Source organism: Stegodyphus dumicola, chromosome 3 (assembly GCF_044657685.1).
Source record: "Stegodyphus dumicola isolate Sdum_Otavi_A_Nest chromosome 3, ASM4465768v1".
NCBI classification, from domain to species: Eukaryota; Metazoa; Arthropoda; class Arachnida; order Araneae; family Eresidae; genus Stegodyphus; species Stegodyphus dumicola.
The window spans coordinates 189,769,046-189,782,291 of NC_140770.1; the positions used below are offsets into that span (position 1 = coordinate 189,769,046).

The window sequence follows — 13,246 nt, forward strand, 5'->3', positions numbered from 1 at the left end:
TATTTTTTAATTAATCAAGAAAGCGTATGTTAAGTTTCTAAATAAATCTAAAAGCCAACCTGTCTGGTTATTTCCATTCGGGAAATCCGGCGAAGTTATAACATATTAAAATGCGAATCGATCCCTAACCGCTATAAAATTTTGAATCTATTTAACAGAAAGGTTTAAGCATAGCAACTCAACCTGAAAAACAGAGCCCTTATCATTAATTCCGTACTGTTCGAAGACTTTCTTGCCTATCTTCATAAACAATAAAAGCTTCCAAGAACAGGACCAGAGTAGCGAATAACTGGTATAGGATTAATGTTAAATGGTTTCTTAACTGTAATGAATATAAATATTTTAAACAAAGCAATGCACAACTTAAATTTAAAAAAATTTAAACGAAAGCAAATAATATATGTAAGAATAAACACTCATTTTTTATGATATAAAATAAATTATCTCTTACAAGATTTTTCAATAGTTGTCCAGTTAATTGCTCTAAGAAGCCGCAAAGGAAGCTTCATAAGATGGATGCATACACTACAAAGAACACCATGCTGCTTTCAGTATTTTTATTTGCAAGGCTAATTTCTGCGTTAATATTTCTTTAAGTCTCCAAGCGTTAATATTAAGTCTCCATTGATTTAACCAAAAACTAATCTAATCATCTTCCCTTCTTTTGAGGTTTATTTAATAAAAAAAGGAAAATTAAAAACTGCGAACTTCAATCCATCACGTAGCAACAATTAAAATTTGATTTAAATACGCCTTCTTTTATCTAACGTTTTCGCATATTAACATAAACTTATTTTCTACTTTTTCCTTTTTCCTTATTTCAATATAAAGATAAATGACTGTCACATTTACACGGCGAGGAAAGTGAAAAAATGTTCAATTTAAAATAAAACCTTTTTATTTCAAATATAAGAGCTGATGTTTTAAATACTAGATCACCTGAATTATTCATTTTGAATTACAGTTTTAAAAAAGAAATTTTGTATCGGAAGCGAAACATTTCTATGTTTTTGTTTGATAGGCATGAGTATACAACAGTTCTAGGGATTAATATAATAGTAAAATGAATAATTCATGTTCGACATTGCTTCCATGAAATAGTATTCATGAATTACTTGGGAACAATTAAACATGAAACAGAAAAATAAATTTAGAATTACTTTTGCTTATCTTGAACTTTTAAACAAGTTTATGACCATTTAATATGTTGCTTTTTATTTGAATGTAACATCGGATTAGCATATTGCAAGGTTTTAACTTAGTGTTAAAAAAATTATTCACGGGAACCACAGTATCACATTTGCTTTAAAGCAATAGCATGAAGAATTTCCTCTTACCTTGGTTTCTTATTTTGTAACTCAATGCACAAAATTCTTGACCGCACAGGTTTTTCTTAGTTTGTTCTCCATTCATAAATTATATATATATATGTGTGTGTAAGAAAAGTAAAGAAGATTAAATTAGCATCGTAAATTTCCCTTCTCCATTCTAAAAATAGTAGCCCCTCTTTGCACTGCGTCATTTCGAGAAAAATCTGTGTCTCTTACGTAATTCTGGTGATATAAACGGAACTAAAACTCGAACCAGCCGATAATAATTTTAGAGCAATATTAACTATCCAATCAAAATGCTTTGAGAACCAAAACTAACCCAGTCTGACTTGAGATTTCATCCTGAACATTACGCACTTGCTTTTCACACTTTGGCCTAGCTGCATTGCTGTCTGTCTGCTGCTGCTTTCTTGCTACAAAGTTATCAAAAATGTAAGCCTTTTGGAACAGGTACATTTAATGTGCAAACGCAACATGTTGCTGATAATAAAACTGAAGATTTAATCTGCATTCGCCTCCAATTTTCTAGTCAGTATGTATCAGCACTACTACGCAAAGTTCCTGCTTCTGCTTTTGAATATATTACATATATATGTGTGTGTATGTTTGTGTCCATACTATACTCCCTCTGCTACTTGGCTTGGTGAGTTAGATTTTTAATTCTTATTTGTTAATAACCTGTGTATTTTTTGGTATTTATTGAATTATATTGTTTTTATGTTCCGGTTGAGGTTTTATGTCTTTAGTTAAATTGCATGCAATAATTGTAGAATAATCAAAAATTTAAAATTTATTTAAGTCATAATGAGCTTAATGAATCCGCCATTTGTTTAAATTTGAAACTCTTAGTAGAGTAGTGAATTAAGGCACATTTTACATGAACTTCAGTCTTCTTTTACCCAATCTTATCAAAAGTTAACTTTCAGTTTTGTGCATTGAAAATTTGGTCCCGTTGATTAAATTGATTGGTTTTGCGAGGAAAATGTAATTTTAACTGTAAAAATCTATTTAAAATTATTTTTAACAGTGATATTTTAAAATTATTAAGTGATTATCCTTGCCTTGCCACGAAGTGAGAACTGAATTAATTGAATGAGAAATATATCTCTAATGAAATTCGAGGAAATACGTTTAAAAGAAGTGCAGCAAAAAGCGTGTATAATTTAATCTGCCATGCAATTGTAGTGTCGACGTCGGATTTCTTAATTCTTATAAAACGGAAAATTAACTTTTTATTTTTGGATTTTAATTAAATAAGGAAAAATGGTAGAACAGTTAACAAATCCTATAATTAATTGCTAGAGTTCTACTTCTGAAAAATTGTTTCTAGGTCTGCAAAAAAATGTAGAACTCTATTGGCTGTCGAGAAAGCATGCACTGACGTTAGAAATCAAAACATTCAGCGGATATCGTAACTGAATAATGGTTAAAATAGACATATGTACTTATGTAGAAAGATAAAGTTATAAGACTAAATATGTGAACTATGTTGCAGGTTGAAAGGACTAGCACAGTCAAGCTTCGTTACATACTGCAAATAAAATACCTTTCTGTTACTGTTAATACTACTATAAATCGCTATTTAACTTCAAGAAAAAAACATTCGAGTAATGCGCTTAATAGTACAGAGTTTTATGTACAGAGTTTTTGTATAAGTCCATGAAAATTCCTTTAAATGAAATCTTTTAAAAAACTAACTTTTTTAAGTCCAAAAAATTGCATTTCTAAGATACTGACTAGCCAAATATTTGTTTTGGTGACATCTTTATTTTATTTAACTGACTGAACTTAAAAATCTGATAGTTGTTTATTACTTTCAGCAAACAATATCTGGAGATCATTTATTTCTGTACAATAAAAGGATTTGCGGAAAGACATTTGTAGTTGTCAAGTAGAAATATGTTTATTTTTATTATTATCATTTATTATTTTTAAATGATAAATCGCATCCTATGAAACAGGATTATAAATTTACTTTTCCAATATTTTTTCCCTATGTTTAAGAGTTTTTATTCGCTCTTTTCATGGAAAATATATTAAAAAAAATTACTGTACTTTTTTTTTTTTTTTTTTTTTTTTTTTACATTATTATACTTTTGCATTCTTTTGCTTGAAGAATCTGTCCTTAACTATCGGTAAAAATAAAAATAATAATTAATACCGAAAGTAGTGTATACATTTTGCCATTTTGATCGATATGTTAATTAAAATCACGAGAAATGTAAAACGTTGCATAAGAATATTGTGTTGTTTAAATTAGTGCTTTTACGTCGCAGACCTCTTACTAATTCAGTTTTTTAAGCTTATAAAGTTCCAGCAATTTCAAAAATCGTAAAAATAATTTATTGTTCTTATTAAATTTCAATTCATTTCAGTTAATTTTACAATTTTAAAACTCAGTGTCTTTAGTATAACTAGAAAAAATTATAGAAATTAGCATACATAATCGTATATTTATAGTTTTCCTTGAAGATATATTAAAACGCATGGTAAAACAATTAGCGAAAAACTACATGAATTTTTGGGGTTTCAGAAAGACTAAGTTTTGGTGACAGACGAAGTTTCAGTGACTAGGATGTGAAAAGTGAATATCCTAATTCTAATTAATAGCTGAATATACTAATCTTTTAAAACATAAGCGATATTCGAGCTTATGCAAAAATTCCTTACATTCTCCCTCATTTAAAAGAAACCTGCGGAGATATACGAGACCCAGTCAACACAAAGCTACGGAGAGGATTTAAAGTCAATTACATTTTTGAATCATATCCTTCTTTAAAGATTACTAGACCTTTTTAGAAAAAGAAACATGAAAAAGAAAAACGTTGCTGTTATCAGCATTTGAATCACACATCTTCCACTTGCGACCTGAATGTGTTTACCACTTAAGCACAATAATATACACAAAAGAATGGGCTATCCCTTGCAATATAATCTCAGAATGAAAGTAAAATTTCACTGCCGTTCAAAGTAATCTCATATTTTACTAATAGTCGTGAATCGATATAATGCTCTAGCAAAAGACTTTCCCACAAAAAATAACAAGCACGCAGCTGAGTTCAAGGTAACCTTGTCCGGTTCATTGCAACATTTCAGGGCGCTAAGCATCATACAGTTTGTGAACAAACAGAAAACTACTAGAAGTTAGTAAAAAAAGACTCTCAAACATATCGTAAATAAAAATACATGCAGCAAAACTACAGTTTGAATATAATATTGAGTAAAAGAGATAATAATTTTGAGTTAAAAAAAGACGTACTGAACATAATTCAGGCTTTTTAAATTGAAAGCGCGAATAAGCTGATCTATGCCTTTAATTCCTATTAATAGCAACCGAAACCTGAGGGGTAAAAGAGAAAAAAATATTACGTTAGTAATACACGAAGTCTGAATGAAATGCGATCAACGAAATTAAATTAATACAGCTTTTTTCACTTCCCTGTACAAAGTAAATGAAGTATTATAATTACGAAAAATTTCGGGTATCATTTTTCAACAGAAATACTTATTGACTGTTTCCAAATCCATTTGGGAATTTTTCTTTTTTCCTTAAACTCTGTATGCGCGGACAGAATAAAAGACTCTTCCTGGCAAAACGGACTGTAAAATAGATTTAAAATGGATTCAGGAGGCACTTTTTGTGAAGTCTCTATGTATCGTATGCTTGTAAGCAAAATTCAAAAATCAAATATCGCAAAATCCAATAAGAATTAGCAGTAGAACGTCATTACTCTGTATATGGACCTGCTATAATATCTAGTTGTGCAATTCCCTTTTTTATTATAATCGGCAGAATGATATATATATATATATGCCTACATTCCCACTTTCTTAACTGTCTTAAAGACCCTTATCCGGCTTTTATTTTACCAACCGTTGGTCTTAATCATGTACTTCCCATCACAGAAGTGTTTTAAATGACGAAAATATTCATGTTTGGACAATGTGAAACTTAAAAAAAATATTGAAAAATTGCGAATTCTCACTTTAATAGTGTCTCTCCAGTTTCTATACTTATATTTGGGAACGTTTTGTGCTCGTTAGGAAGAAATAAAATTAGAAGTTTGACTCCCATACCACAAAAATTAACAGGGATATTTAATTTCGAAATTTGCAATTTTTGATGTCATTTTCAACTAGCCTCGAGGGATCGGTTAATTAAGACAGAATAATTCGAGGAAATAAGTTTAAATTAAGTGCAGAAAAAATGTATATAATTTAATAGTCGTACAATGAAGTCACGTGGTGTTCCACATCAGATTTTTTTTTTTTTTCTGATAGTAAAAATCAGTAACAGATTCAACGATTCAATTAACTACGTAGTTCGATGCTATATAGTTATTTTCGAGTCAAACACATCATTTGATAGTCATTTTATTGTACTCTAATGCAAATTATAGGTATAACCATTTGCTGTTGGTCTGAAATAATCGCCATTATTATTTCTAATTACGTTGAATATAAAGTGGAAACGCGAACGAAATTTTACATCACCGAACATCGAGCCCTAGCATAAGTGATACCTCTATTTAGAAATATTAACAAGCATATTTGTGGTTTAATTGCTCAATTTGGAATACGGATCCTGATACGCTTTCCCAGTTTTATCATGAACAGCCGAGGCCTTCTTCGCAAATGATGATGTAATTCAGAAGGATCGCATCATTAAACGATATGTAGAAATGTGAACATAAGAGGTTATTCCTCTCCAATGACTATCTCATTCGAAGGAATCTGAATTCAGTTAAATGCATATACGATTGTTTAGTGAAGTAATTCCCAAAATGTGTGTTAAGGGATACTTGCAAGCTGCACCCTTGGGGAAGGGGAATAGTATATGATTTCTGATTAGTATTTCCATAATTATGTGCTTATTATGCTATATAGTGTTCAAAGCACTTGATTCATTCATCTTTAAATAGCTGCTGAAATTTCGTAGTAAATGATGATAAGAAGTTATTTACAGTTCGGACATTAAAGGGATAATTGTACTCATTCGCTTTTGGACACTTACGAGAAGTATGTGAACGTAGTTTTACAAGTGTATAAAAAATTACATTAAGTTTAGAAATTGAAATATTATTTAGAAAAATATTTTAATTTGACTGGTTATTCTGTATATGAAAGCATTCAACAGATATCTGCGTAAGAGGAGGGATATTTTCTTGTCAGACTTGTATAAGGTGTACATTACACATGGGGAATACCGTAAAAGCCCTTGCGCAGTTAATCCATTTACCGAAATACGAACCTTGGTTGAAATTGTGGTGTTCGACTGTTAAACGCTCTGACACTGATATGCTCAATTTTTTTGGCCTATATTATAAATATTTTGTTTCTTTGATAATGCTTTTCAGAATTTACTTGTAGGCTTGCTATTGATATGGAGATTACGCTAAGTCGTGTAGACGCTACTAAACAGGTTAGAGAGTTATAGCTGCATTTGAAATGCCCACAAACGCACATGAAAGTTTGAATAATCTTTTATTTCGTATGTGGTGATCAGCTACAGACGAAAAACCAACACTAGCGGCTCAATTAATGCAAGCAATAACAGACAATTGAATTCAAATCTGATGACGTAATCGAAGGTTTGGTTTATTTAATATTTGTAAAACTCTCGAGAGCTCTCTGCAAATGGGAGGGATGCCTTCGTGGAGGACCTTTTAAGGGTATACACATTATAAATGGGAAAAACCACGAAAATGTTTATGCACATACCTCGTTCCCCGGGACTGACGTAGTCTAAGACTGTACATTCAGTAGGGTAAACTATAAGCTGACTCATCTATTTTATCGACGCTCTGTTCTATAGATGTAAAGTATCAGTTAGTGAGAGAATGTCGAAGACGGAATACCATTTTTTGACAAATCTGGCAAAGATTTCTAAGTGCTCAACTCGAAAGTCAGAAGCTTTCTATGTCTAAGTGTCAAACCTCAGCTTAAATACCCTCAGAAAGAATTTCCATTCTGATGAGAAATGCAGAAAGAAGTTACAGTAAAGATCAAAATCATAATAATGGATTAATTAACTGAAGAAACTTGTAGAATCATTAGGTTTTTCAGGCTGGAGACGTGAAAAATGAGCAATGCCCTCGTAGGGACTCGAACCTGGACCTCTCGAATACGCGCCGAGTTTGCTATCATTACACCCCGAAAGAATACTGAAAGAAAGGAAAAAAGATCTTATACTATTACTTACAAATGACAGCTCAATTTAATACATTTTAATTATTATGCATTTTCATCATCTAAGCTCTAAAATGTTAAATAATAATAATTAAAAATGTTCTCTTCACCTTAATAAATAAACAAGTTAAACTACTTTGCATGAATTTTACGTGAAACCTTGAAGTAAGCTAATTTAAAATTGTGAGAATTCTCAAGGGTATTTCTTTCCCCCCTTCAGATCTTAATATATAAAATCCAAGAGAACGTAATATCATGTTGTTAAGAATTTTGTACATATGTGATCAAATTTCGTGAAATTATATGCAAAATTTCACTATCCCTTGTGTGAAATGATGAATATGAAATGAGTCGATAAAGCGAAGCTCTGCTGGAAAAATAAGATTACAGGGGAAAGTTTATTTAAATTTGAGACAAGTGGCTATCTCGCTAAAATGACGAGATACTACGAAGTTGGCAGTGGATTCGGCTACGAAATTTTGTTGCCAAATTTGGCGAGGTATCACCGAAAGTCGCCGAAGTTCGCAACTATTTAAAGACATTTTAGTCCAGCACCTGAATAACTGTAATTCATCGGTATATGTAACTGTGCAATACCCTCGTGACTTATCTGGTCATTATATGGAACCTAATAAGCCTTCCAGTAATTTCCAGCAATGAATGGTACTGGAAAATTTCTCAGCGGTCGGGGGGGGGGGAACGAACTGTATAAGACCTGAGATAGCATTGGTTCCTAGTGTTTACTTCAGAATCAACTTCGGAGTATCTAGAGATCTCCGCGCAAGTTCGAGCTTCGCTCTTTAGATACGTTGTTTTTAACGAGTCTAATAGTTTGAAGTGGTAACTCCTGATTGCGTTTCATTATACTGAAAAAAGCTGTACGAGTATTTTTGTGAAAGTTTTAGAGCTGTAAAGTTTTCTTTTAGTAAAATATATTTTATCAAACTCTCATCGGTTCTGCGTGCATTCAATCCAATACAAACTCTTAAGCACGTAACAATATGGCTAAAAGGAAAAATCGTCTTAAATTTATAAATTCCCAAATTTATAAATTTAAATACATCCGGCCTTGTATACTATATTAATGGACTGGGTTACATTTGTAATTGTTCACAATCTGCCATTAAAAAAAAGAACTTTAATTACACCAATGCATCATCTTACATAGTGAACAGTTTTGAGCTACACTGGCTGCAGTATTATAGGGCCAGAGTTTGAATCTTGGAGAAGCATTTGATGTTTGTAAGTGAATAGTCTCTATGGGGCATGGGAACACATACAATAATGGCGAACCAAAAGTTTTATCAGTGGTTTGGTGGTAATGACAAAAATGGAAAAACCCTCGGATCCGTTCCCTCCATCAAAATTGGCACGGAACATCCTTATTTCATTATGGGTATACATAGTACACATCCCCCCTCCGCGACGCAACTTGTGAGTAACGTTTTCGGTTATGAGGTTAATATTGTTGCGTGTGTTAATTGTCTGTTTAACCCGCCTCTCTTATTTTCCGTGCTCTGGGGTGTTCTGCAGTTTCTTACGAAATAATGCACAAGTCCGATAAACTTTCTGCAGTTCGTTATGAAATGAATGCACAAGTCCGATGAAAAATGAACAAAAATTTATTATTATAACAACAAATATGATTAAATGTCCTCAAATAATCGTGCAGTATCACAGTATATCACAGTAGTTATCTTTTGACTACGCAAACGTTCAAAAGAACTTAATTCAAAACAGCTAAAGAAAGCTAATCCGCGAATTCGCTACAATCAACAAGAGCAGTTTTCTAATCAACAACAAACTAAGTAACTACTACGAACTGAGAGGTTTTCCTCCTTTTATAAGATTTTAAAATCGCGCGAGAGAATTTTTCTAGTACTTTCTCGAAATCAAAAAGAGATATTTATTAAATGTTAAATGCACGCGCTCTTGTATTTTCAATTTCTCGGCTTAGCTTTCTTTTAATATTCGTCACGCGCTGCCCTGCGCGGGAAATAAAACCATTTAATTTACAATTCAACTAAAGTTAATTATTCAAATACCAACTTCGTAACAATATAATGAGTTTTGTATATTGGCCATTCCCGAATTTTGTATTAATCTGCACGTTTTCTGCAATTATAAGGCACACCAACAATTCTATCAATGAATAAATATGTTGACTTTTATTTATTATGATTTTATTGTTATGATTTATTATAATTATTTGTTCTCTTAAATAACCAATGTCTGTCTACTTCTTATAATTCCGTTCTGCTTGTCTTTACAGCAACTAATGAAGATGAGATACATGCCAGACCACTTCCTTTTCCTTCACAGAAAATTTCGCTGTCTTTATCATTATCACGTGAAGGAGCAATTCTAATGGAATTCATTAGGAAAAATTTAATTAAAATAATTTTCGCCACTTTTTGACAGTCTCATTATAATATGCAAGTTTGTTCTTTGCATTTCTGAAGATCTCGGTTTCAATATCTTGTGAAAATAAGTAAGAATCAATTCCATTATACGTTCGTTGAACGACTGTGATTTAAAATGGTACTGCTAGCGTAAAATTCATTAATTACTTTTAATGAGAAAATAAAACTTATGGGTTCCGTCAAATGCTTACTTGGTTTGAAATGTTTGTATGATTCATACGCAACAGACTTTTGTGACAATAGTTTGTATAGAAAAGTTTCCAATTAGCTTCAGTTATTACGAATGGGTTAAAGTTTGCGGCATGTTTTGATGAATTAAGATTGTTCAGATTCCCATAAAATTACTTTTGACATAAATTGTATTGCACGCAGTTACGAGAAATATTTTAATTATAAGCTGGAGGATCCATATACTGTTAAACCAAAATAGATGAATAAATAACGCATGTCCAAAAGTGATAAAAAACTATAGTAGAACTGTCGATATAATTAAATAAAATGTAGTTGTTGTTGTTGTTGTTGTCTTGTCCACATGGCATGCATGAATGGTTGTCAGAGCATATTCCAAAAAGAGGTTGGACTTCTATTTCACACTGCAATTTTGAGGAAAGGTGGTCCGGGGTCTCCCACCCTTCTCCCCTTTCACCAAACCACACGAGAGCACTTCCGGCTTACAGCATATTAAGAGTGTCCCCCTGCCGCACTGACACTATACATTTACAAACATCCATGTCTTCTCCGGGCCCTTCGGTACCGCAGTAGGCTCCTCTAACCATACCGTCTGTGCGACATAAAATGTATTATCGATGATAAATGGATAGAAAACATCTTAATTTATATAAGACTATTTTAGTAATAATAATAAATAAGATATTATATTTTTTTTTCTTAAACCGAGAAACTAGCAATATTTATCATGTTTATCATTTAAAGAAACATTTAAAAGTGCAATTTAGTTTCCTTCTAGTTTCAGAAGCAAAACTAGGGAACTGACATGTATTTTCTATCAAGTTTTGAAGATAGATTCAAGCAGAATAATCGAATATTAAGTAATTAGATATTTTCTCCCTCCTTCTAGCATGCTTTCGTGGTGTAAAGGTAGCACACTCAGGTTGTATTCGAGAATTCAAGATTCACCTCTAAGCTAGGGCATAGCTCATTTTTCATGTCTCCTGCTTAACCTAATCGTAATGACTTTACAATGGCCCCCGAACTAAAAGGTGGTGGACGATAAATCGTCATCAGGATCTGAAGATTGGGTACCCTACCCCAGTTGCTTTTTAAAAGGTGGAGTATATAAGGTATTTTCTCCCTTCTTCCAGCATGCATTCGTGGTGTAACGGTAGCACACTTGAGGCGTATTCGAGAGATCCAGGTTCGAGTCAAGGAGAGGGCACTGCACATTGTACACGTCTCCAGCTAGGAAAAACAAAAAACGTAATGTGTTTACAAACTTATTATCACAGTATCAGATTTGCAAAATAAAAACGAAAGTAAAATTCGGTTTTTAATTGTCACTTGTATTTTAGAGAAGAAATTTAATTACTTGGACTCGATTATCCAGAACTGCATTTATCCATATCCCATATTTATCATTTTAAGTCAAGTAGAATCACGTTTTAAATTTCCTCGTATGCTTAACAATACAGTACAATAAATAAGTACGTTTAACAAGCTAATAAATTACTTCCATGTACGCATATAATATGTAGTTAGGCCTTAAATTGTTTCATAATTAGGTAGTCTACAATTGTAAGTTGAAATTGACTCGACTAAGCACTATATTACAAATCTAGTTCTTATCGGTTAGCTAAAGCTTAGCTGTAAAAGAAATTCGCATCAGAAAATATATTAAACAGTTACGACGTTGTTATTTCAGTCATGCTTAGGATAATATACTAATGTAAAATCAATATTCTAGAATGCATCTGACATATCTTAGGGTATTTGTAAATATAAAATCTTAAAACACCACATTATTTCTTTTATACCACATATTTAATGATATGAAAATTCAAAAAAAATATATATATTAGATTTTAATGAGTCCATTATGGAACTTTTGCAAAGTAGAGAAAAAATATGTTTACTATTAAAAGATAAGTAATTTGCGAAAAATTATAAAGCCAAATAATTTGAGAATCATAATTAGAAGTAAAAGTTTAAAAAAATACGTAAGCTAGATTTAAAACGTCAGTACATTTTCAAATAAAAGAAAATAGTGCTGCAAAATGAAGCTAATCCATACCTATGTAATGCAGTTTATATTTTTATTTTAGCGAACAATGCTTCTGCTCTGGAAACATGGCCACAGATGTAAAACAAAAATGCTAATCTACTTCTGTTTAAGAATATTTTTCTAATGGTTAAATGCATGATGTGTGCACTTTTTAGTGGTTACATGCAGTGTTATTAGATGCCGATTCCGTTTTTGTTCTTAAGCCTTTATTTGGCACTTACTCAAAAGCGACATGTGTTTTTATTGGCTGTTATGGGAGATCTGCCAATTAAAGTGTTAAAAAAAGCATAGTAATATCCTATATATACTATGCTTTTTTTAACACTTTAATTGGCAGCTATTTTACCATATATATAATAATATATAGTAAAAAAAGCATAGTAGAAAAAAGCTTCACCACATCGAGTGAATGTATTAAACTAAAAAGAGAATAAATGTTTGTGCAAAACGAATGACTCGAAATGTATGTTAAACATATATATATATATGTAAGATTTAAAGGAAAAAGACAGTTAAAAAGGCTAAAGCTTTAAAGTACATTTGATGCAGCTAATTAAAACGTTTACAGGTAACACCATGTAAAAACAATTACACTAAATGAAAACAGTTAAATTTTACGCGAAAAAAACCTACGCAAAATACAACAAAATTTAAGAAAACTTAAAACACAAAATTCAAATTAGCACTTAGAAAGTACTAAACAAATTTTGTTAAAAACCTATACTAGAAAATCAAATATTGGTACGCTTAAAAAACAAAACATATTAAAAAAAACAATATACAAAAACATTGAAAAAATGGTCAATTCAATTAGCACGAGAAGAGAATTCAGATAGAACTTACCAAGGGAAAAGTACCCAAATCTCTAACTAAGCTAATGACAAAGGCACGTTTCGTCGAACATACAGTGGATGGACAAAAATATGGAAACACCTTGTGAAATGCATGTTTGAAAAGAAAGATTGATTTTAATGAAATATGTAGGTGGCGCTGGCGTTTTTGACTACTGACGCCACCTATACAACTTCATAAATGTGCTAAACAGTTCAGTTGTTGTCGAGGTA

General features: G+C 31.6%; 1 protein-coding gene and 1 long non-coding RNA gene across 4 annotated transcripts in view; one reads left to right on the forward strand and one right to left on the reverse strand.

Annotated features, from left to right (window-relative positions):
* LOC118185412 (nephrin-like) overlaps nt 1-13,246 on the reverse strand; it is a 1,505,573-nt gene that overhangs the window by 750,501 nt on the left and 741,826 nt on the right. The gene's annotated exons all lie outside the window — the stretch shown is intronic.
* LOC146998231 (uncharacterized) lies at nt 1,694-10,455 on the forward strand. Its single transcript, XR_015040383.1, has 2 exons — nt 1,694-1,974; nt 9,793-10,455. It is a non-coding gene; the product is annotated as an uncharacterized LOC146998231 (long non-coding RNA).